General features: G+C 40.2%; 1 long non-coding RNA gene across 1 annotated transcript; it reads right to left on the bottom strand.

Annotated features, from left to right (window-relative positions):
* Positions 1-11,038: 11,038 nt before the first annotated feature.
* Positions 11,039-12,759, bottom strand: LOC139194294 (uncharacterized). The gene is made up of 3 exons (XR_011579054.1): positions 12,518-12,759; positions 11,963-12,224; positions 11,039-11,327 (listed from the first exon to the last, which is right to left on the bottom strand). It is a non-coding gene; the product is annotated as an uncharacterized lncRNA (long non-coding RNA).
* Positions 12,760-24,930: the final 12,171 nt, after the last annotated feature.

Here is a 24,930-nt window from a genome sequence, read left to right as displayed (position 1 = left end):
GGCGTATGATTTTGCTTCAACCCACTTAGTAAAATAATCTGTTGCCACGAGTATCCATGCATGTTTCGCTGCTCTAGAGGATGGTGTGATTTTGCCGATCACGTCTATTGCCCATCCTTTGAACGGCCAAGGTTTGGTGACTGAATGAAGTAATTCGGCCGGGGCCCTTTGAACGGGTCCATGAATTTGGCATTGGACGCATCTTCGTGCGTACTCGATACAATCTTTCAATATGCTTGGCCAAAAGTAACCGTGCCGGCGAAGTAACCAACGCATCTTGCGTCCTGATTGATGGCCTCCACAAACTCCCTCATGTACCTCTGTGACTGCTTGTGCGACTTCTTACGGGCCGAGGCATAACAGTAATAAACCGTCCTCGCCTTTTCGATACAACTCATTCTAGTATGAGACATAATTTGTGGCATGGACCTTTGTCTTTCTGTCGTGTTTGCCTCTGGGATTATCAAGGTATTGCATAATTGACCTCCTCCAGTCGTTTGGTAGCGTCTCGACCTCGCAAACATCTACAGGATCCTCTCGTTCCAACAACGAAGGTAAAGACATTACCCGTGTACGGATGACTTGGTCTCGCTGAAGGACTTGTTGATTAACCAAAACTGGACACGATTGCCGTATAACGGGTATCATTGGTCCACTCGTGCCCTCCATGAGTTGTGCTCCGGAGGCTATCTGAGCGAGTTCGTCTGCGACGGTGTTCCGGCCACGGGAAATATGATTGAATGTGATACCATCAAATGACTCGGCCAAGTAACTGGCCACCATGTGATAAGGCGCTAGAGTACAACTCATGCACCGAAAAGTTCCATTAAGTTGGTTAATCACAAGCTCCGAACCTCCAAAGACGAGGATGCGAGCGGCGTGCAAATCATGAAGTACGCTGAGGCCGATAACAAGGGCTTCGTACTCGACTTGATTGTTGGTACAATCGAAATCCAACTTGAGGGAAAAGAACCAACGGTGTTGGTGGGGAGACTGGAGCACGATCCCCACACCGGCCAATGTTGACGTGCTGGAACCATCAAAATACATCGTCCAATAATTGTCCCGTGCTTCTACCATTCCGATTTCAACATCGGTGCCCCCGAACCCATATGGAGAAGGATGGTGGGCTAAGAAATCAGCAAGCGTTTGTCCTTTGACGGCTTTTTGTGGGACGTACTGCAAACTAAACTAGGATAGTGCCAGCGTCCATTTCCCGATTCGGCCTTTGACTATTGGCCGAGTAAGCATATATTGAATAACATCTGTCTGGGCGATGACCTGCGTAACGGATAGGAGCATATAGTGTCAGAGTTTTGATGCAGTGAAGAACAAAGCCAAACAAAGTTTCTCGACGGGCGAATAATTGTTCTCTGGCGGGTTGAGGTGTCGGCTGAGATAGAAAATAGCTTGTTCTCGCCTAGCATCCGTATCTTGTGCAAGGAGGCAACCCATAGATTCTTCGGCCGCTGAAATGTAAAGCTTAAGGGGTTTATCACGTCGAGGCGGTATGAGGACAGGCGGAGTCGCAAGAGCGACCTTGATTTGTGTGAAAGCCGCTCGATGTTCGTCACGCCACTCAAACTTGTCTGAATCCTTAAGTTTCAAAAGTGTGGAAAATGCCGTCATTTTGCCAGCGGAATTAGCTTTGCAGTGACGAAGAAAATTTATTTTCCCCAGCAAGGACTGGAGTTGTTTTTTGGTCGTCGGGTGTGGGGCGTCAATAATCGCACGAGCTTTGTTCTCGTCTACCTCGATGTCGCGATGGTGGACAAGAAATCCTAAGAAGTTGTCGGCCGACACACCGAAGACGCATTTGGCCGGGTTCATCTTAAGGTTATGCTGACGCATGCAAAGGAAAGATTGCCGAAGATCATCAATATGCGTTCGGTGACTTTTTGATTTGACCATGACGTCATCAATATATACTTCTACGGTGGTGCCGATCATGTCATGAAAAATAGTGTTCATCGCTCCTTGATAAGTGGCCCCGGCGTTTTTTAGACCGAATGGCATGACTACCCACTCGTAGGTTCCAAGGGCCTCCGGGCAGCGAAAAGCAGTTTTATGAACATCAGCATCGGCAATGAATATCTGGTTATAACCGGCATGTCCATCCATGAATGACAATGTCTCATGGTTAGCCGCGGCGTCGATTAGAAAATCTGAAATCGGCATAGGATATGCATCCTTAGGTGTTGCCAGATTCAAATTTCGAAAAGCAATGCAGATGCGAATGGCCCCACTTTTCTTTAATACTGGTACGATATTCGCCAACCAGTCGACGTATCGGGCAGTGCGGATGAATCTGGCATTCAAGAGTTGAACAATTTCATCTTTAATGCCGAGCTGTACTTCGGTCGAGAACCGTCGAGGAGGTTGTCGAAAAGGCTTGCATCCAGGTTTGATACGTAACTTATGCTTGACAAGGGTTCGGTCAAGGCCAGGCATCTCATGATAGCTCCATGCAAAACAGTCTTTAAACTCGTGAAGTAATTGACGGAGTTCAATTTTCATGGTATAGGGTAGTAATGCACTAATAAACAACGGCTGAGGATAGTCGGCAGTTCCAACATTGATTTCCTCTAGAGGATCTTTCACTTGGGGCCGACTGTCTTTGAGTTCGGCCGGTGCGGCCTGAACTTTGTCCAACGATAGGACTGGGCCGTTATCTTCCTCGGCCAGGAATTCGATCAGGTTGATGCCCGAATGCGGGTGCTTAGAAATAGCATACCAATGGGCCAGCAGTCGTTCCATCGTGGATGAAATCGCGGCCCGACGCCTTTCGCTTTTGATGTCAATCATCAGTGGTTGAGAGCAAATTAGCCAAACCGAGTCTCGTCGAATCCTGGTGGACAGTCTCAGCACCTACCTCGATGGCTTTCTGGACTGAGATCCGAGTTGGCCGACCATCTTCATTGAAACCCTATAGGGTAATATAGCCGACGTGATCATCATTATAGCGGGCCTAAATCATGTTGGTTTCAAATGGCTGAGTATCAGCTGGGTGGACCACGACCGATTTACCATCCCAAAAAATAAGGACTTGGTATAGAGAAGAGGGAATGCAATTCGTTTAATGAATCCAATCCCTACCAAGCAAAGCATTATATTCGGTCTTGGAGTCGACGATAAAAAATGCGGTCATGTGATCGCGTCCTGCGACGTTTACCTCTAGAGGGATTACTCCTTTGGTCTGAGACTTGTCACCGACGAAGCTACTCATGGTTATGCCGGAAGGAATGAGTTCGTCGGTGGATCGTCGTAATGCTTTCATGACAGAGACAGGCATGATATTGACTGTTGCTCCGCAATCGACGAAAATCTTGGAGATTGGGTAGCCTTCAATATGGGCCGTGACATACAACGGTTTTAAATGTTGAAGATTAGTCGAGGAGGAACGGGGAAACAAGATGTCCAAGGCTGTTTTAAGTTTATCCTCGCCATTAGTTGGTTCGTCCTCAAGAGTAGTAACGAAATCAACTTATGTTGCCTCCTCGGCGACCACATCGCCGTCCAAGGAACTTGGTTGGTGCGTAGTCAGCTGAAATTCGGCAGGAAGAACATAGACCATGCTGATTTCCATATTTTCAAGGACTGAAGGGCCCATTGAATCCTGGTCGTCATCTTCCGGAGTGGGGAGGACTATATCATTGTGTGTTGGAGCATTTGCGACCAGTTCGCTATGTGTCTCAACACAGTCAAGTGCTTGAGTTACACAATTCGACGTTGTATCCTGGTGACTGTCATCTTCGGACTTGCATACATCTGGCGTCGGATTCTGCTCCTGCCGTATTTGGAGAGCTCGTTCCTCATAGGCGATCCGGGCATTCCTGGTCTCCAGGTAAGCGTCCAGACGTGCCACCCGCTCTATCTCATCGGTCGTTAAACCGAATAAGGAGACGGCCGAAAAGACTTCGAAGTTATATCGAAGGTGTTGAAGGTCTTCGAGAGAAAAAATGGAGCTCGACTATGTCAATGTCCGTGTATGGATCGACCTTGAAGCCGAGAACCTTAGCCTCTCGAATGTGCTGGAATCTAGCTTTTATCGCCGGATCGATGGTTTTTTGGATGATCTGCTCAGCATCGGGGCAAGTTAATGCCAGGTCAAGAGCTTCTTGGCAGGCCTTGGGCAATCCATATAAATCATTGGCGGAATATTTCTTGTGAAATTCTTTCATATATTCTAATGATTTGCCAATGAATGGGGGATGCAGATTCCGCCGAACTTTGATTAGGGGTTCTTTTGACGGTAATAGGGGCAGTTGGCTTTCGGCCTCTTTCTTGAGTTGCTCGAAACGAGCTTTCATTTCCCGGGGCTGAAGAAGAAGTTTGATACGCTTCTCGGCTGCTTCAATGGTAGTTTCGAAGTCTCGATTGGTTTCCTTTTGCCCTTGTAATTCAGCCATGATTGTTAGGGTTGGCCGATCATCTCCACTCCCTGCTGTCCCTTTCGGCTGCCATTTAGTGGCCGAAACAGGCTGGGCCACTTGCCGTCGAGCCAAGCAATCTATTCGCTAACGTCGACGTTTCTGAGACTTGGATAACGCGGTATACATACCAGTGGGAGAATTATAGCTATACCAACGTTGGTCGCGCTGTTCAGGCGGCTTGAAGCTTTTTGGATTTGTTGATGAGCTTGAGCTACTGGAATTACGTGAATAATACTCCTCGTTATAAAATGGTGCGTCGAAATCAAGGTGCCGTCTGACCGAGGTAGAGCCACCCGTCTGTTGCTTAGGGCCGAGCCTTTCGAATACTTTGACACGCTGGCCTTCACTTGGTTATTTTGAAGGTGTTGTTGAGATCGCCGACTGTTGCCGAGGCGTTGGCGTCTGAGGCAATTTCTCCTTGGGCTCGGTTAAGATAACGCGTGCTTTATAATTGCTGCACAAGACTACCGGCCCGCCATTTTCTTCATCGCTGGAGTCTGACATGGATTGAACTATGGCCGATCTTGAGAATTCGGTAGGTAGTGCATTGGAAAATAGATCAATCTTGAGTCGAGGCTGAGAATTTTTCTTTAGGATGTGTTGCACTAGGGCAAGCTCGATCTTCTCTTTCCCTTTGCTTTTGGGCAAACGGGCGTCTACCATGCCAACTGTTGCCAAAGGGAATGGGTCCGTATCGACCGTCATGCGTTTTTCAGGAAATTTTAACTTGCCTTTGTCAATTCAGCTCTGGATATCATCACGAAATATGACACAATTATTTATGGCATGCTTGGTCAAGTTATGATATTTACAATATGTCTTTCCTTTAAGCTCTTCGGCCGTGGGAATGTTATGCCCTGGCAGAAGTTTGATGATCTTCGCTGATAGCAATTGATCAAAAATTGCTTCGACCTTTGTAAAATCAAAGGTGTAAACTTTTGAAGTTTTCGCTGTTCCTTCCGTGGCCGAGCGAATTTTGGCATCCTTGGAATTAATTTGAGTCAACGCCTTGCAAATGTATGGTTTATCTATTACTATCTCGGCTGCGTCCACGCTGACGTACTGAGATTCTTCGCCTTCGGTCGAAGCATAATTGACTGTGGGATTTTTGTAAATCGTCCCTCGGGATGGGGATTTCGAGATCTTCTCCTCTCAGAGCAAATAGTCATATTGCTCGACATGATGGGCTAATTCATACATATCTCGAAAGTTTGCCCCCAAGAATTTCTTTTTGTATTCCACATCGAGGCCTTTCAAAGCAAGTCTGACAAATTCGACTTCGGGTAGAGGCACTCGGCACCAATTCCTGGCCGATTTGAATCTGGTAAGATAATCCATTGGTGACTCATCAGATGCTTGAGCCATCCTTGATAATGAAGAAACTGACATTTCTATCCCTGGGCGATAGAACTGCTCGTGAAATTTCTCGACCAACTCCTCCCAACTTTGGATGGAATTAGGAGGGAGGTTGATATACCAGGCAAATGCTGAGCCGGTCAACGAAAAGTTGAACAGCCGTATCTTATGAAAGTCACTATTAACATCTCCGCATTGCACGGTGAAACGAGCCACATGTTCCAACGAAGACAGGGATGCTTCACCGGCAAAAAGGCTAAAATATGGGATTTTGAAACCTTTAGAGTATTCGAATGTTTCCACATAAGCTAGATACGGATGGATAAATTTAGGGAACTTTGGCCCTTTTTTCATGGCCGAATCGATCATCTGCTGAACCTCGGTCATATCAACGGGTGTTGCTTCTACTATCTGGTCGGATCTGTCTGACCTACTATTCGATCCTCCTCCTTTTTCCAAGTCAATTGGTTTGAGCCGAGCAGGGATTGACTCGGCCTGTACAATTGGTAACAAATTATTTCTTGGTGGCAAGTACTGGGAAAGATCAAAAGACCTGCCGTTGCTGACCTTACTAACCAGTATTTCTAGCAATCTGGTTTGTGTCTCACTGGTACTGCGTATCACGTCATGCAGTTTATCGATTCCTTGACTAAGAGTCTGTTCAACCGTCTAAGACTTCTCGTCAAGTCGCCTTCGAAGAAACAATCTTGTTGGTGGATCAGAGCCTTCACCACCATCCTCGTCACAATCCTCCACTATCCCTTCATTGAGAACGCAGGTGTTTCTGTTAGGGATTTCTAGACTGCGAAGCTGACCGCCGATATTAACTTCCCTTTCTTGGCGAGTCGCGCTTGTAGACTCAGGTATCACGGCGCTAAGGGGATTCTGCGCATGTGGCATACTTTGTCCTATGTTCTGAATTGGCAAATCAGTTGTTGATTTTCCCATAGCTGTTTTCTTTTTTACCGATCCCGTTTCAATTGGCATGAACTTCGTAGTTTAGCACTGGGTCCCATCGGGTGTGCCAAAATGTTGACCCTAAAAACTACCAAGCCTACGTGGCGCGCAAGCCGAGTAATCTATAAGCTAACTACGTCATTCGGTGAATGTGGGGCGTGCCAACTCGTCGGCCGAGCTCGGCCGAGGAGTAAAATTTGTTGATGTTGCGTTGGGTGCGCCGCTGACTTCTGTGTCTCGCGATTGCGACCGAGGAAGGAACACGTCTCAGCCTCTTGGGTTCTCGAACCTGAAGACAAGGCTACTATTCTTACGAAGTTCACAAATCGTCGTCGTCGGATTCGGTCACAATGATGGTATTTGTCAGAGTAAACTCACGCCGAATCGACACCAAAGTGTAAGGGCATAAATACTCAAAACGGATATATGTCTTAATGATAAACGTGGTTCGGTTGTCTGAATGCCGAACTCTAAATCCCACTTGAGAGTATCCAATCATAAACTAACTCGGCGTGCAATGCGTCGAGCCTGATAAACTGTAACACCTCACTTCGCCGAGAAGGCTAATGAGATGACCTCGACCAACAAGGATTCGAAAATCTTTCTCGACCGAGACTTGGATAGGTAACCAGTCACCCTCGACGTAGTGCTATCTATGCCGACTGAAGATGCTGCGAGACCGGCTGGTTCTACGGTGACAGTGTTATCTATGCCGACTGAAGATATCACTGGTTGCCTCCACAGTGCTGTTTATCCAAACTGAAGGTGTGTCGACGGAAAAGAAAAGGAAAAAATCTCAAGGTTGTTGAGAGAATTTGTGCAGGGCAGTTGTGTGTTGAATTGGAGAGGGCTTGAACAATGCACATCCCCCTCTACTTATAGCATTAGGTACTTTCTAGGTCGAGTTAGAACCTTACTCGGATTAGGACTTCTTCTTCTAATCAAACATCATCTCGACCAGTCATATTTTCACTATGACTTTGAACCCAGTCCTTTATCAAGCCGGATTCACTTCCAGGTTATTAGTATCCTTATCTCGCCGAGACTCTTTACCACGCCAGGATTTCTACTAACTGCAGACTTCTTCCCGCCTCTTCCTTATCCAGGCCGTTCCTTTTCCTACTAGGATTCAAACAACCCTAACCACACGGCCCATGACCAAGACGACCCCTAGGATTTTATAAATAAATTCTGCCGGGCTGAGAATGATTCTATACTCGGCCCAAACCAATATTTTGGGCCCAAACAATTGTAGATGCATAATCCAATCATTTACAGTTTTGTCCATCTAACATTTGACACAACAAACAAGGGACTAGACTCAAGTTCATTTAAATTGATCACAACCAATCTCAACTAGCCCACCAAACAGTCCTAATCTATTTAGGATTTACACTATCACATTGGTAGAATACTTACAACGCCTCATAATTTATGCATAACAAGTCATTGCCCAAGTGGGCCGGCCATAGAAAAGAAGGTTAGTAAGTGGATCGGTATGTATATTAGTATGGTCCAATTGGTATAACACGACCTACAAAGAGCCCACCCTCTCTCGTCGACTGTCGAGCAAGTCTATTCCATTTTGCGCTCTAAAATTTTAATAAACTTGAATTTTTTTTTATTCTTATATTTTCTTATAACTTGTTGCCCTAATTCGTCCAATTATTCTAATAATGTGGCTTATTTGAACAAAATGCGACCAAAATGGTCAACTCCCTCAAAAATTCAACAAAAAGTTTCATATAGAGACATGTACATTTTATTTTTATTATCTTCAAGCGTAATAAGTCATATGTCACTCAGTAGCACTCCTCTTCATTTGGAAGTTAGAGGTTTCAGGTTTGAATTTTGTGGATGACGAATTTCATACCAAATTAGGTTGTTCATTGTGTAGCTTAGTTGAACTCTTCCTCTCTTTAGTGTAAAAATACCAATGTACTAAAAAAATGTAATAAGCCATATAGTGAGAGGGCAAAAAGGAAAAGGAATATATACTCTCAAGTATTTATTTATCACTTGAAGTATTATCCTTGATGAGACTTTGGGTGTTTAAATATCAATAGTAAATTGTATTTAGGATTTCTATGTAATACAGAATATCTTATTGCTTTTTAAATTTGTATTACTGTGCAAGGCAAGTAAACCTAGCAATCGGAAACATATATCACATAAAAATAGAGAAATGCTATGGTCATTGTGAAGGAACCAGAAGGCCACGGTGGCATGATCAAGATCGTCATTGTGGTTGCATGAGCAGATAATCTTTCTATCGTTCTTAGTTCCCGCATTTATATGTTATTGCATCATATTTTGCTTTACTATTTAGCATGTGAGTTTGTTCGTTTATGTAACATATATTGGCATTGAGTTATTTTGTTTTTTGTGGTTATACTAGTGAAAACTATGAAATAACCTTAATCTTATCTGTATCCAATAATTCAAAATTTTGGATGTGAATATGGTTTCTTTCAAGAGTTTTGAATTTTTGGACTTGGGGGTTATATTGTTATTTCACTATCTGTGATGGAAATGTGATTTCGTGTAAGGGAAGGTAATTCGATAACAGCACAATATTTTGTATATATGTGAGAAATCCATTTTCTTGTCTTTTTTTCCGAGAAGAAATGTGATTAGTGGAGCGAAATATTAGAGGGACAAATAAATGGATGATCTAAGCATGAGGGCTGCTGATGCTTGCTATATATCAGTGGTGATGGTGAACTCAATGAACAGATCGTATTTTGGCAATGCTAACTTGGTGTTTGTAGGGTTGATGGTGATGGTGTTTTAGTGTTAAGTGAATTGACAGCAGTTTCTTATTTCATTGAGATTCTACCTTAAGATTAACTTGCTCTTGCATTCTCTTTCTCACCACCAAGTTCATTTTCAAGAATTCGTTAGAATAATCTTCTCTCTAATCAACTAAAGTCAAAGACCTTGAAGCGGTTCGGATGTTGGAGGACATTTTCCTCAAAGAAGATAGTAGGACGTACACAAGGGTATGATTAGCCCAGGATTGGTGCTTCAATAAAACCAAGTAAAGTAGCAAAACCTAGTGGAAAAAATGCTCCAAGTCGTAGGGAAAAATAGTACATTAAAATCAAGCGAGTATACTTCAGGATACTCTCCCTGAGTTTAACATAATTCCAAAGAGAACTAACAATGCTACAACTCGGAAAGTTTATGCATACCAATTCCTTGAACAAGCTTTTGAAATGTCGTATTCGACAAAGATTTGGTGAAGAGATTGGTCAGATTGTCCTAGGAATGGATTTTTGCTTGACTTTAATCTTTTGATGATCTTGTTGCTGATGAGAGAAAAAGAACTTTGTCACAATGTGCTAGGTGTTGTCTCCCTTGATGTATCCCTTCTTAAGGTGTTCGATACATGCTGCATTATCTTCAAAGATCGTTGTAGAAACGTTAACGACAGAAGAAAGTCCATAGGTGCTTCGAATGTGTTCCACAACTGCTCTTAGCTAGAAGCATTTCTGAGTAGCTTTATGCAAGGCGAGAATTTCATCATGGTTCAAAAAGGTGGCAACTAAGGTTTGATTGGTTGACATCTAAGATATTGTGGTGCGTCCAATGGTAAAGACATAACCCATTTGAGAGCGCGCCTTGTAGGGGTCGGATAAGTACCATGCGTAGGCATAACCAACAAGGCAAGAATCGTCTCGAGGACCGTAGAGTGAGGCACATCTCGAGGATTTGTAGGGATAGAATAAACCCAAGTCCGTCGTACGTATATTCAATTATTAATGAAATATCGATAAAAGATTCTACGAAGTCTTTGAATAAAAAAGACAAAGACAAAGTGAGGCCCAATGGGTTGGAGTTGGGCTATTTCCGTTTTTACCTGTTATGGCAAGCAGACATAAAAATGCAGTTTTCCGTCTCATCCAAAATTAGTTTCGCATTGATGTTGCCTGGGCTATTACAAATGAAGTATTTTCTCTAATGATGAGTTACCTCTAGGCCCTGTTTATTGAGCCTTGGATGTTGTTGAATGGCTGAGATTAGTACGTCGGTATTTTTACACTAAAGGAATAAGGAGTTCAATTAAATCACATAATTGACAACTTAATTTGGTATTGAATTCACCATCTACGAGATTCAAACCTAAAATCTCTCACTTCCAAATGAAGAGGAGTGCTATTGAGTGACATATGACTTATTACGCTTGAAGGTAATAAAAATGAAATGTACATGTCTCTATATGAAACTTTTTGTTGAATTTTTGAGGGAGTTGACCATTTTGGTCGCATTTTGTTCAAATAAGCCTCATTATTAGAATAATTGGACGAATTAGGGCAACAAGTTATAAGAAAATATAAGAATAAAAAAAATTCAAACTGAATGTACGCGGATCTATGTACGAACCACTAAATTGGAAGTTGATGGCAACACTCGCTTCCCTTGGTGTCTCATATCCGCCTTCCCTTTGCCTTTCGATGAAGGAGTCACCCCGGAGTCATCGTCAACATCTGCAAAACCTTTGTATTCTTGCTGCGGTGTTGCTTGCGTAGAAGGCTCAACTTCGTCAAACATGTTATTCTAGTAACGTGCAGTAATGGGCTGGACGACAAGCAGCATTCAACAAAATTGATGTTGCATAAGTTAGTACAATCAATTTTTTTTTTAAATGCAGTAAGTTTATTAAAATTGCAAGAACTTGCTGCGGGAGGATATGAAAAGGACATGTACATTTCCTTGAGCAAATATACCCTTCTTCAGCTTCTCATGTGACGGGTTTATATTGGTGTCCTAATGGCAAATTCGGGGCAAAAACTCAAGATTTTATAACGACCTTACTCGTTATAAAAACACGAAAGAGGATTCTCTCCGGATTCTCTTTGTGAGGATCTCGGGGATCCTCAAATTGTATCCGTTCATTGTATATCGTGCGATCAGTTTTTGTCATGTATTGTTCATCTTTAATTTTAAATAAAAGTATTTAAAATAATTTCTGATCGCACAATGTACGATGAACAGACACGATTTAAGGATCCTTAGGATCCTCACAAAGAGGATCCAGATATGATCCTTATTCTAAAAGGAACTTTAACGAAAAGCTCCTGATACTGTTCATTTTAACGAAAAACCACATTTTTACACTAAAAGTCTATCATGGTACTATTCACTTTACCTTTTATTTTGTCATTTTTGTTAAAACTCAAAGTTTTCAAGCTCTTTTTATTAGTTTTCCTTACTCTAATAAAAACGCAACCACTCCCGATCATGAACTCTGGAAGATTCCTCTTCAAAACAATCCAAATACGGTACGACGCCGGGCAGCCCTTGAAGCTTCCCCTTCAATCATGGTATTATTCACTTTATCTTTTATTTTGTCATTTTTGTTGAGTTGACTTGAACAAGGGCAGCCCTTGAAGCTTCCCCTTCAAAACAATGGGAAGATGACGTGCTCCTGAGCTTCAGAGGTGAAGACACGCGCCGGACCTTCACCGACAACCTCTACATTAAAGAGAGAAGGCGTCAATGTCTTCATAGACGAGAAAAAACTTCCAAGAGGCGAAAATATAAGAGACGAGTTGGTGGAAGCGATCAAACACCGATCCGCTAAGTACTAAAATTACAAAAACATGCACATAGTAAGACAAACATTGATCCGTTAAGCACTAAAATTACGATAACATTTAAACAAATAAATCGCAAAGTGTACGTAACTTAAATTGCAAAATTTAACAAAAAAATATAGTCAGATAAATGTTGTCTAGATATGACTTCACAAAAACGCACTATCTCACATAAACTATTTATCCATCGCTCTCTGGGTTAGGTTCAAATCAGGCCGTGCCTTCTCGAATCCCATCACCTTCAGAAGAGCGGGAATTGCAAAACAGAGATGTGCAAGTTCTTTCTTAATTTTTGGCCACCGTGACCTCGAGAAATGTGAATCATAAGTCATGATGGTGCGACATACAAGGTGGATATGATCCAATAATCAGTGGTCACCGTTCACGTGACATAGGATAAATACTTCGTCAACTTCCTCCCATAGACGCTCGTGTGGCGTAACACCTGCAATGCCTAACACGATATTGATCAAGTGCCTCGAAGGCATAAAAACAGGAGCATCTTTCGCTTTTGGCTTCCCCTTGGCCTCAACCATTGGTTTGGTGTTCTCAAAATCCGCAACTTCGTTTTTCAATTTTTCCTAGACCAATGCATTGCAACAAAAATAAAGATCTTCGCACATAAAACAAAAACAAAAGACATGTCCACCTATTTGTAAATCACAATGTATTCGTATTAGGAACAAAAGTAAACGGAATCGAGGGTAAGAATAACAACATAAAACTTACCCAGAAAAAATAGTCAGCAATTGTCCACCGATCTCCAAAAACTTTAGGATGGTCCAATGCTCGCTTCCTCAGAATGTAAAGGCCAACGTCAATGTGTGAATCCTAGTTGAAATGCATAGTAAAAGGCAATACTAAACACTTCTACTGACTTATAATGTGTGAAACAGAAAGTAGTTAAAAATTCAGAAAAAATACTTATGTTGCTGTGCAATCTACCCTCCGAATGGATGTGTGGTAAAACATTGCCGACCCACAGTAGCCAATGTGTATAAGTCCACTTTATCGCTAGTACCACACACAAAAAAGGTTGTTATTCCAACATGGATAGTTGTGGAATATTCAATTTTTTTAATTACCATCGAAAATGAATGTACCTCGGCGTTTTTTTTTTTTTTTTTTTTTTTTGTAGCATTAGAAAGGGGTGAAAGGGTGCACGAGTTACATTCCTTTACGCTTCCGCCACATTCCTTTACTGAGATCGGACAGACCGGCGGGCTTGTTCACTTCAACGGTTCCTCATTTGGCCCATTTTGCTCGCTCACCTCAGTTTCGTCATCTCCCTCTCGAAGATACACAATTTGCCCTTCTCCCAAGTCGCCATCTAATTTTAACTCTAATATATGCATGAGTGATTGGGCGACATCATTTGCATTGCAGGCTGAAACTATCGTGGGCAAGTAGACATCAAAATCTGGAAAAGTAACACCTCTTATCGATACGCCTTTGTCATTTCCTGCAGGCGAATTTTGTTCGGCGGTAGAGGTGTGAGTTGGAGTGAACGATGCATTTAGATCTTCGTAAACCAGGTCATGGCCTTGTGGAGGGGTATCAGATTTATCCAACTTGGTATCCGCCACTTCTTTTTTGCGTCCCGTTGTGTTTGTACCAACTTATTAGGGGTCGGGCTCTTCTGAAATGATTGACCGGCTGATTCGGCTCGTAGATGCTCAACCTTGGTAGCCAAGGCCCTTCCGGCACCCCGCTCGAACTCTAATTCCTCTAACATTGTCGTTAACCGGACCTTCATCGACTGTACGAACTCATCAAACTCTCTCCTTGGAACAAACTCATAATCCTATGTACGAATAATAATGATTTCATCAATTACCCTCGAAAGCGATATTCATTCACAGAAACAGTACAACAATGTGTCTAAATTCAAACTGTAATGTACGCGGATCTATGTACGAACCACTGAATTGAAAGTTGATGGCAACACTCGCTTCCCTTGGTGTCTCATATCCGCCTTCCCTTTGCCTTTCGATGAAGGAATCACCTCGGAGTCATCGTCAACATCCGCAAAACCTTTGTATTCTCGCTGCGATGTTGCTTCTCGAAGAAGGCTCAACTTCGTCAAACATGTTATTCTAGTAACGTGCAGTAATGGGCTGGACGACAAGCTGCATTCAACAAAATTGATGTTGCATAAGTTAGTACAATCAATTTTTTTTTTAAATGCAGTAAGCTTTTTAAAATTGCAAGAACTTGCTGCTGGAGGATATGAAAAGAACATGTACATTTCCTTGAGCAAATAGACCCTTCTTCAGCTTCTCATGTGACGGGTTTATATTGCTGTTCTGATGGCAAATCTGGGGCAAAAACTCAAGGTTTTATAATGACCTTACTCGTTATAAAAACACGAAAGAGGATTCTCTCCGGATCCTCTTTGTGAGGATCTCGGGGATCTTCAAATCGTGTCTGTTCATCTATATTGTGCGATAAGTTTTTGTCATGTACTGTTCCTCTTTAATTTTAAATAAAAGTATTTAAAATAATTTCAGATTGCACGATGTACAATGAACGGACACGATTTAAGAATTTCTAGGATCCTCACAAAGAGGATCCGGAGAGGATCCTTATTCTAAAAACACAACCACTCCCGGGTCATGAACTCTGGAAGATTCCTCTTCAAAACAATCCAAATACGGTACGACGCGTTTTTGAGCTGTTGAGTTGACTTGAACATGGTATTTCTCTATCATTTGGGCAAAAACCACAACCTCTGCCGGCAAAGAAGGATTGATTGATGGATGCCAGGGCAGCCCTTGAAGCTTCCTCTTCAAAACAATGGGAACATGACGTGTTCCTGAGCTTCAGAGGCGAAGACATGCGCCGGACCTTCACCGACAACCTCTACTGCGCATTAAAGAGAGAAGGCGTCAACGTCTTCATAGACGAGAAAAAACTTCCAAGAGACGAAAATATAAGAGACTAGTTGGTGGAAGCGATCAAACGGTCTAGGATCGCCGTTATTGTCTTCTCAAAACAGTACGCGGATTTGAGATGGTGTCTTGACGAGCTGGAGTATATCATGGAGTGTAGAACAAGCAAACGGTTTTGCCAATGTTCTATGATATTGATCCTTCACATGTTAGGCGTCAAACTGGCAGTTTTGCAGAGCCATTTCAGAAACATGAACAGCTCTTCCCTGAAGATAAGGTGCTGAGGTGGAGATTTGCTTTGAATGAAGCTGGAAATTTGGCTGGTGGCAATCTTGAAAACAATGATGGGTAATTCCTTGCACAGTCTACTTTTTGACTTCCTCATATTGAAAAATTGGCGGACATGATCATTTTCCAATCACAGAGTTGATTAGTATTCAGTATGTCGTACATATATGATGGACATGTTGTCACTATTTGATTGCCATAGAGTCGGTATTTGATTTTGATAAGTTCAGCAATTGAAACTTACTTTTTATCATTCTAGTCGATCTACTTTCTTTTCCATACCCTTTTACATCTCTGCATTTACGAATGTCATGTGTTGGCTTCTCAAGGAGGGCTTATAATTTTTCATATGACACATTGCAATGAAAATAAGTGAGAATCTGCAAACGCTGATCTAACTATCAATGTGGACGAATTGAGCTAATCACATGGATCAACATAATTTGCCGTTGCATTTGTTTGAATGACTGTTTTCAGAAGTTGAACAATGTATTTATTGAAATCTTATTCGATTCCAAAATCTGTTATCATACTAATGAATAATGTGTTAGTTGAGTTAAATCCTGGAGTTACATTTACCTTTGTATTTTAACTGCTAGGTATGAAGGACAGTTTATATGGAAATTTGTTGACGACATCACTAGAAGACTGAACAACACACACCCAGATGTAGCCGCCAACCAAGTTGGAATAGATTCTCGTGTACAACCCATCAGCGATGAGTTTGATATTGGAGGATCAGATGCTGTTCGTGTTATTGGAATTTTGGTTATGGTTGGAACGGGTAAGACAACAGTTGCACAGGCCATTGTCAGCAGATTTTGGGCTGGTTTGTTATTGCTGTGCTTTGAAAAAAAACTGCTGTGAGAATAAGCGGCTGTGCTGTGAGAATAAGCGGATGTAAAATAAATCAACAGAGTGTTTGGTAAACTTTTTCGTAAAAGTGTTTTTGGAAAAAAAAAGCAGTCTGATAGTGAGTCTTTTCATTAAAAGAGCACTGTAGCTCCGTGTGCTTTGAAAAAAAGCCAGTTTTCCAAAGCTGCAAATAGCTGCTTCAGTTTTTTCCTTTAATTTCAGCTTATTCTCACAGCAGCTTCCAAAATAAGCCCTTTTTTTTTTAGTTTACCAAACACCTAAAACCCTCACAGCTTTTTTTCATGGGTGCTTTTTTTTTAAGCACCTCACTCCCAAACCACCCCTTCATCAAAACTTTGAAGGTAACTGTGTCCTTTCAAAAGTGAGGGAAGGGGATATGGTAAAATTGCAAAACAAACTTCTTCGTAATATCTTGAAATTAGCCAAAGTAAAGGTAAGTACTGTCTATCAAGGGACCAAGGAAATAGAAAGAAGACTTGGCAGCAAAAAGATACTTGTTGTAGTTGATGACGTTGATTGTGTGAAACAATTACAAGAGTTAGCTATAAAACATGACACATTTGGTCCAGGGAGTAGAATTATTGTAACAGCAAGAGACGAACACTAGCTAAAGATGCTTAAAGTGGATAATATATGTAAGACACAATTAATGAATAAAGAAGAAGCTCTTAAGCTCTTTTGTTGCCATGCCTTTCCTGATAGTGGTCCTCCTGATCCAGAATTTCATGAACTCTCTTGCAAACTTGTTGATTACTGCGGAGATCTGCCACTAGCACTTGAGATTTTAGGTTCTTCTTTGTGTACAAAACTCAAAAGTGAATGGAAAAGTGCCTTGCGTAAATTGAAAAGACGTCATAATATGCAAATTCACGAAAAGCTTAAAATAAGCTATGATGGGCTGATTGACAATGTCGTGAAGGATATAATCCTTGATATATCTTGTTTCTTTATTGGAATGAACCAGGACTATGTCATGACAATATTGCTTGTACAAGTCTTGCTCCACACGGTAAGAGATGGAGTGCGAGTAAAAATGGTTGCTTTTTTTATCCTGGAAATGTTTTTCCTTCGTGGTGTAGGGGTGTCGACCTTAAGGATGAATTAGTTGTGCCACTAAGGGGTGGTTTGGGAGTGAGGTGCTTAAAAAAAAAGCACCCATGAAAAAAAGCTGTGAGGGTTTTAGGTGTTTGGTAAACTGAAAATAAAGGCTTATTTTGAAAGCTGCTGTGAGAATAAGCTGAAATCAAAGGAAAAAGCTGAAACTGCTATTTGCAGCTTTGGAAAACTGGCTTTTTTCAAAGCACACGGAGTTACAGTGCTCCTTTAATGAAAAGACCCACTATCAGACTGCTTTTTTTTCCAAAAGCACTTTTACAAAAAAGTTTACCAAACACTCTGCTGATTTATTTCACAGCCGCTTATTCTCACAGCACAGCCATTTATTCTCATAGCAGCTTTTTTTCAAAGCACAGCAATACCAAACCAGCCCTAAGTTTATTTAAAGGCGTTGACTGTATGCATCATCTTCTCTTCAGATAACTCCCAATCTGGTGATTATCTTTGCATTTCGTGTTGTGGTTTCTACCCAGCGCAAGGAGTTTTATCTATTGAGTCATAATTTATCCTATTATATCTTCCAAATTATACAGCATAACTCAATTGTGATTCATATTGGTGTCCAGATGAGCATAATTCCCACTCTTTTGGCCTGAAATTATACACCAATAAAATTAGTTAGGTCACCATTTTGGTACATTCCACTCTTAGGTTTGCAAATTCTACAAGCTGAATATAAATGGATGTCTATTTTGACATATTGTCCAATGAACCTACTTCTCAGGATGAGTGGACATCAATGTTTTAAAAGGCAAAGGCGAAGCCAAAGCATTTCATCAATAGCTTCACCTAGACGATATTACAATAATTTTAGGTACTGATGAGAGGCTATCCCATAGGTGAAGTTATCGATCAAACGCCTTGGTTTCACCTTCACCTTTTAAAACAATCAAACAAACATACGTACCAAACAATCAAATTTTTTTTTTTCTAATGCACATCATAATGAACTTACAAAAACTAACACTTTGTTTGGATACAGTAAAATAAAACAGAATTTCACTTAAACTAGGGAATTAGGATGGGAAAGCAGTTTTCCCACGTTTGGCAACCCTGCTGCGAGAGAAACGGCAAATTCCACGGGAAAAAAAGGGGGAAATCGGGGATGAACAATCCCGAGTTTAATTTCCATCAAAATAGGTGGAATTTCACAATTCCAACAACGGAGAGAATCCCAAATCCATCGGATGGAAATCTTGCAGGCGGCAAATTTCATGATTAGGGTGCCAAACTGGGATGATTGGCGCCAAAGTTTACAATAAAAAGGGCTTCACTCTGTTATAACTCACCAATCTTAGAAGGGACGCTCGTGCTTCATCTTCTTCCTTCATTCTAGGTCAGCCTCTTCTCTCTTCTCTCTTCTTTCTTGAATTATTACGGTTCGAATTATTATAGTATAGTCTATCTCTGCGTATAGGTTCAAATCATCAAGTGTATTATGTTTAATGAGTTCTGGTGATACTCATATGCTTGGGTGTTTATTAATTGGGTATACATATTAGTTGCGTTGCTTCGTCTGCGAATATGTGGGCTATTGTCATGGATGCAGGGACTGGCTTCACAGTTGTGAATTTTGGTGATACTCATATGCTTGGGTGTTTATTAATTTTTTTTTCCAATTGAATTGTGTATTCGGTCTAACCTTATCTGGGAAACAACTCAAGTCAAGAATCAGATTATAATCGTCTTGTTAATTAGTTGAATTATGACCGAACCTACATTTAAAACGAAAACAGGTTTATTCCGTTTGAACCTTAAAACTCTCCATTTGAGAAGTTCTGCCTGTGCTTCTGACTTTGTTGTTAGCCCACTTTAAAATATCAGCATCCGTCATCTCCTTTCCTTGGGAGTGAGATCGTAGATTTCTCAAAAGTTGAAGCATATTAAACCTCATCAACTACCATAGGAACGCTGAAAAAAAGATGAAAACAAACTTTAGTATTTGATAACAAATTAGATTTAGCACATAACCAGTTACTCCAGTAGATCTGTTAAGCTCAAAAGCTAAGGGAAAATTACCAAGTATGAGTTTCTTGTTTCCCTGCACTATATCATTTCCAGCTATGTTCACTAGTGAGAATTCTTTGTTCATATATTCAAACAGGTATGGAACATACTGATGTTGTAGACATGCTAACGAGGTTAAAGCGAAAGCGTGCTATAAATGAAGAGGAAAATAGGAAAAAGAGGAAAATTATTGTCGGTACGATTATATATTTTATTGTCATTGTCATGCATTGGTATAGTAAAAGTGTTCTTCTTAAAGAACCTTCAAATGATTGGGATCAAGAAAGACAATCTTTCCTCGGCCGATTGTTTAATGGAAAAGATTCAACTTGCATTGAACAATTACGAGTTAGCAAGAGTGCATTTAAACGGTTATGTGAGATTTTACAAGGGATTGGTGGATTAGTTTGCACTAGACATGTGTCCATTGAAGAATTTGTTGCAATTTTTTTGCATATACTTGCCCACAACTTGAAGTTTAGAGTTGTCGGTTTACACTATTATCGTTCCAAGGAAACAATTAGTCGGCAATTTCACAATGTGTTGCATGCAATGATGAAAATAAGTCAAGCATATGTGAAATATCAACCATGCGTTATTAGTTAGAATAAAAGTACTGCATGTCAGGAAAGTTCATTCACATTTGCACGTGTGCTTTATTGGGATTTTTCTACTTCAATCAAGTTTATCATATTATTACAGACTCATCACATTATTGCAGCTATTAATTGTTGGAACTTTTACTTTGATTATATTGTCTTAGTGAATGCTAATACTCTGATTCTTGATATGCTAGTGATATGCTTGATAGCTGTGATTGATTCTTTAGCAAGGATGTTTACATAAATACTTTCATTAGATTGTGCTGTGAATGCTAATACTCTGGTTGTTGGTCAACTCTGCTTTCTGGTTGTTGGTTTTGACATCTGCTTTCTGATTTGTAGTCATCTGCTTTCTGCTTTCTGGTTCAAAAGATGTGGAAGAAAATTTGGTGGTCTTTGTGTTAGGTATAGGATTAAAAAGAATTTGGAAGTGAGATGCTTAATGGCATTTGTGCTGCATTATCAACCTTGGTGTTGTTTATTAGGTTGGTGAAAGTAATAGTACAAATAATATTGAACATAGCAGTAACCTGTTTCCTTTCCCTTTTGATAGTTGCTTATACCAAGGTTAGGGATATATGGAATCAGCTCGGGAGTTGTTTGAGGGGTTGCCTGTAAAAGATATGGGTGTCATATTTTCTTAAGTAAAATTAGAGTGTAACTATATGCACTCTGTGGAATAACTGCCGAAGACGAAATTTAGTCTGTTTCTGGCATCAATGGTTACTGCAGAATCATTTTTCGTGCACCAACTAGTTTGAGCAATTCTTGAAAGAACCAAACATTCAAGCATTAATATGGCAGCTCCTGCCACCAATTAAATTTTGTGTTTTCAATAGATCAAGCACTGTGGCAACTTATTTCCCAGTTACGTATAGCAGTTGCCTTATTTTCCTTTTACCCATCTCCTTTGGCTTTCCTCTTGGCAGTCATATGAAAGCTCTTGATATCAATCCAAACGACAAATGGATAAGTGTAAGCAAGCACTCACAGACTAGACCTAGCTTGCCTTCATACCTTATTTTACTTTTCCCTTTGCGTCTGTAGTTCTGTTTCCTTTTGATAATGCTCGCAACATATTATGTTTCAAATGGCCATCTCCACAGATATATATCCTTTTCTAATTTTTTTTCTGCAATCGAATAATCTGATACGGTGATTGGTGTATTTCGTATGAGGGAGTGATAGATTTATAACCATTTTAACTTTTGATTCAAATTTGTATTCCTCTATTTAATACAAATTCTAGAGAATATCCAAACAATGAAATTTGGAATTCCCGTCATTTTGTAATTTCTATGTATCCAACATCCAAACGATGAAATTCATTTAACGGGAATTTAATTACTGTCAATTGTAATTCCCGTCATTTAAAATTCTGTGATAATTTAGAAATTCTCCATCCAAACATAGTGTAAAGGTGTATAGTCGATTTGGATTTTAGATGATTTTAATAGACTTTTTAAAAGACTTTTTTAAGTGACATGTTTCAAAAAAAAAAATAATAATACACTCTACAATTCTTATATGGATTATGATAGATTTATATGGATTTCAATGGATTTGTATGGATTCTTTCATGGAATTCTTAGGATATTTAAATTCTCTTTCAGTAACACTATGTGTTTCAGATTTGAGAAATACGATATTGTAGGAAGAATGTTTGACAATGTCATAGTATATTGTATTTGGTTTGCAATCACATGCCTGCATTTCACGAATTAAATCCAAGGCTTCTTCATGCCGGTTATTCTGAATCGGAGCTGAAATCACAGCATTCCAAGTACTTAACTTTGGCTTCTTATTATCTCGAAGAACATCCATGGCTTTGTCAACAAACCCGTGAAGCATGTACCCGAAACTAATGAGCCATAAGTGACCTCATCCTTTTCACTCATCTCACTGCATAATTCGTGAGCACCCAAGCTACCACATCTTGTATTACAAAGAAAAACACACGTCTCGATCTGATACTCATTCACAAACTGATGAACTTCCATACCGAGCATAAGGTCATTTGACCGTAAACATGCCTGCAAGAAACTTATCAGTGTCAACCCAACATGCCTAAACATAACATCTCCCTGTACAACTCTTTACACTCCTCATTATACCCGGCCTGAGAAGGCTCCAAAAGCATCTTATTCCACGACAGAATATCTCATTCTGGCATCCTATCAAATAAAGCTATCGCCAAACCAACCTCATCACATCTCGAGTAGTAAGTAATTAAAGAATTAACAACAAAAACATCCGAATCAAACCCAAGACGCAGAACAAAACAATGAACCTCCTTAGCCAATTTTGAACCCGGAAGCAAAGCGCCCAGAGCCTTCAACACACACGTCACGGTAAACTTCGGGCACGCTTGATCCGAACATGAAGATACCATAGCCGGAAACAGCTTCAGGGTGTCGACGTGCGCATTGTTAAGGGAATACCAATGAGCATGGCGTTCCAAGAGAAGGCGTTTTGGTGGGGAATTTGGTCGAACACCTTGCGGGCATACTTGAAGTTACTGGATTTGGAGAAGAAATATATGAGCTTTGAGGCCAGCAAGTTGCCGGGTGTGACGGAGAAGAGGACAAGGCGGACGTGGAGCTGCTTGGCCGGACCAACCAGGCGGCGCACCGTACATTGTTGGATGAGGTGGCCATAAGCTCTGCAGTCGAGCCCGTCGAGTCCATGGAGATTTTGAAGGGCTCGTTGGACGTTTGGTGGCCGAGATTTGAATGTTCAATGGCTTTGTTGACAACATTCATTTGTTTTTTCTCACAAAAGCCCCATGGAGGTTTTGAAGGCCTCTTTGTTCCGACCTTAGCCGCCGCAATTGGATTTGGAAATCGGTTGGATTCTTGGTATTTGGTATTTATAGTACCCAGACTTAAATCCATCAATATTCTTTGCCTATTAATATTCTTGCAATCTTTAGCATTTTCACTAAATCTAGACATTTATAGACTTTTTTTACTTTTATTTTTAATTTTTAATTGGCTACCTCTGATTTCGATTTAAAATCCTTTTGAATCCTTATTTATATGGATGCAAATTTCCGTCATTTCTTCCTTTAATGAAAATGCACATACAAAATAATAACACATTCGATTAAGGCCAAAAGTCTTACGCGTCCATGATGAATGGGGGGGGGAGAGCTTTGGCTGAAGAATCTTTGATGTCAAAGTTAGAATTCTGAAAAAAAAAATGTGTTTTAGGAGTTTGTGGGTAGCAAATAACTTAGCATTTTAGTGGGATAAGAGGGGTATTTATAGGAGAGTGGTTGGCCCTTTGGGTGGAGAGTGGCCGACCATATTTGGTGATAATGGGTGAATAATTGCCAGATATGATATAAATTCAATTGGATTCAATTGTCAACTGTTCCTATCGGAATTGGAAATAGGATTGACTATGGATTCGAGCCATAACACATGGTTTCAGAAAATCGTACAATTTAAGTTTTGAGAGTTACATTTTGAATAAAATCAAAAAACATTCAACAAGAGATCGTAACAAACGATTTCGTGTACTTGTCATTTGTTTTCTGCTATAAAATTACTCGTGTACTTTTTCTATGAATAAAAACCTTTAATATTAGTAAAACAGTGTACAATATAACTTTGATAATTTGTTTCCTTCGATATTGTATAAGTTCAGTTCAGTGTGAATGTCCTACAGAAAAGTAGGAAGTTAACAAGATAACTTTGATGACCATGAATATTGTGAATGAACATGTTGTTACAAACTCAGTGTCCCCTATAGAGGTATTGCCTTGTATGCTATCCTGTTTAAATACACAAAAAAATAGTATCAAATCCTCGTTTATTTACAAAGAATCTTACACCTCAATTATTTGTTAACAACCATACAACTCAATATCAATAGGCAGAGTAGTACATGCTAACAAACCTGCGATGCATTTTCAGGTCCAACCTCCAAAATATTTTGTCGCTTTCCAATGTTCATTTCAAGGGACATAACCAAACCTTCTCTAAGACGATCAATGGCTGGATTTGTAACCTGCAAAGAAGAAAATGAATAACCAATGGAAGAAAAAAAAAAAAAAAGAATATGAAATTAACATTAGAAAAAAAAAAACTATTACTTGCAAACGATCCTCAATAAAAATAAATAAATCAATAACTATAACATCAAAAACATAATTATTCATTATCCACAATAAAGAATGCATAATAAAGAACTATCACACCAAAAAAAATGAAAGTGAAATGAACAGAAACTCTAAGTTTCTCACAATTTTCATGAAAGACAATAAACTTTCATGAGATCAGTCTCTCTTTCTTGCTCGGTCCTCATGACAACTGAAAAGATGGACAGCTATCCCGCACCACCGATGAAACATAGTTGAGGCCATAAGGGTCATGCACCCCCCTTCCTCCCCACACCCAAGGTTTCATAGTTCCCTTGACACCATAGCCATGGGATAATTGTATTTCACAAATGCTACTCATACAAAACTTTCATACAGTACATAAATTGGGAAGAATCAACCTTGTGACAACTTAATTTCTGGCATTATACTGACTAATATGCAGTAAACTTCATATATGGTTTACTTTGAGAATAAATATTTCGTGTAACAATCGTCCAGCTTCAATTAAACACATACTCTCCCATGCATTTGAATGTACACATAGAAACTAAATAACCGCCACTTGTGTATTAAAAACCCTACTATTGGTGTATTAAATATAAATGCTCACTTTTTGTATCTTTCACCCAAAGATACACACGTAACCACACGTATGTTTCATCGGATTACCAAAAATATTATGAATTAATCAAATAA

Source organism: Malus domestica, chromosome 03 (assembly GCF_042453785.1).
Source record: "Malus domestica chromosome 03, GDT2T_hap1".
Classification (NCBI taxonomy): domain Eukaryota; kingdom Viridiplantae; phylum Streptophyta; class Magnoliopsida; order Rosales; family Rosaceae; genus Malus; species Malus domestica.
The sequence above is the reverse complement of the archived record's forward strand: the minus strand, read 5'-3'. Positions and strand labels throughout refer to the sequence as shown.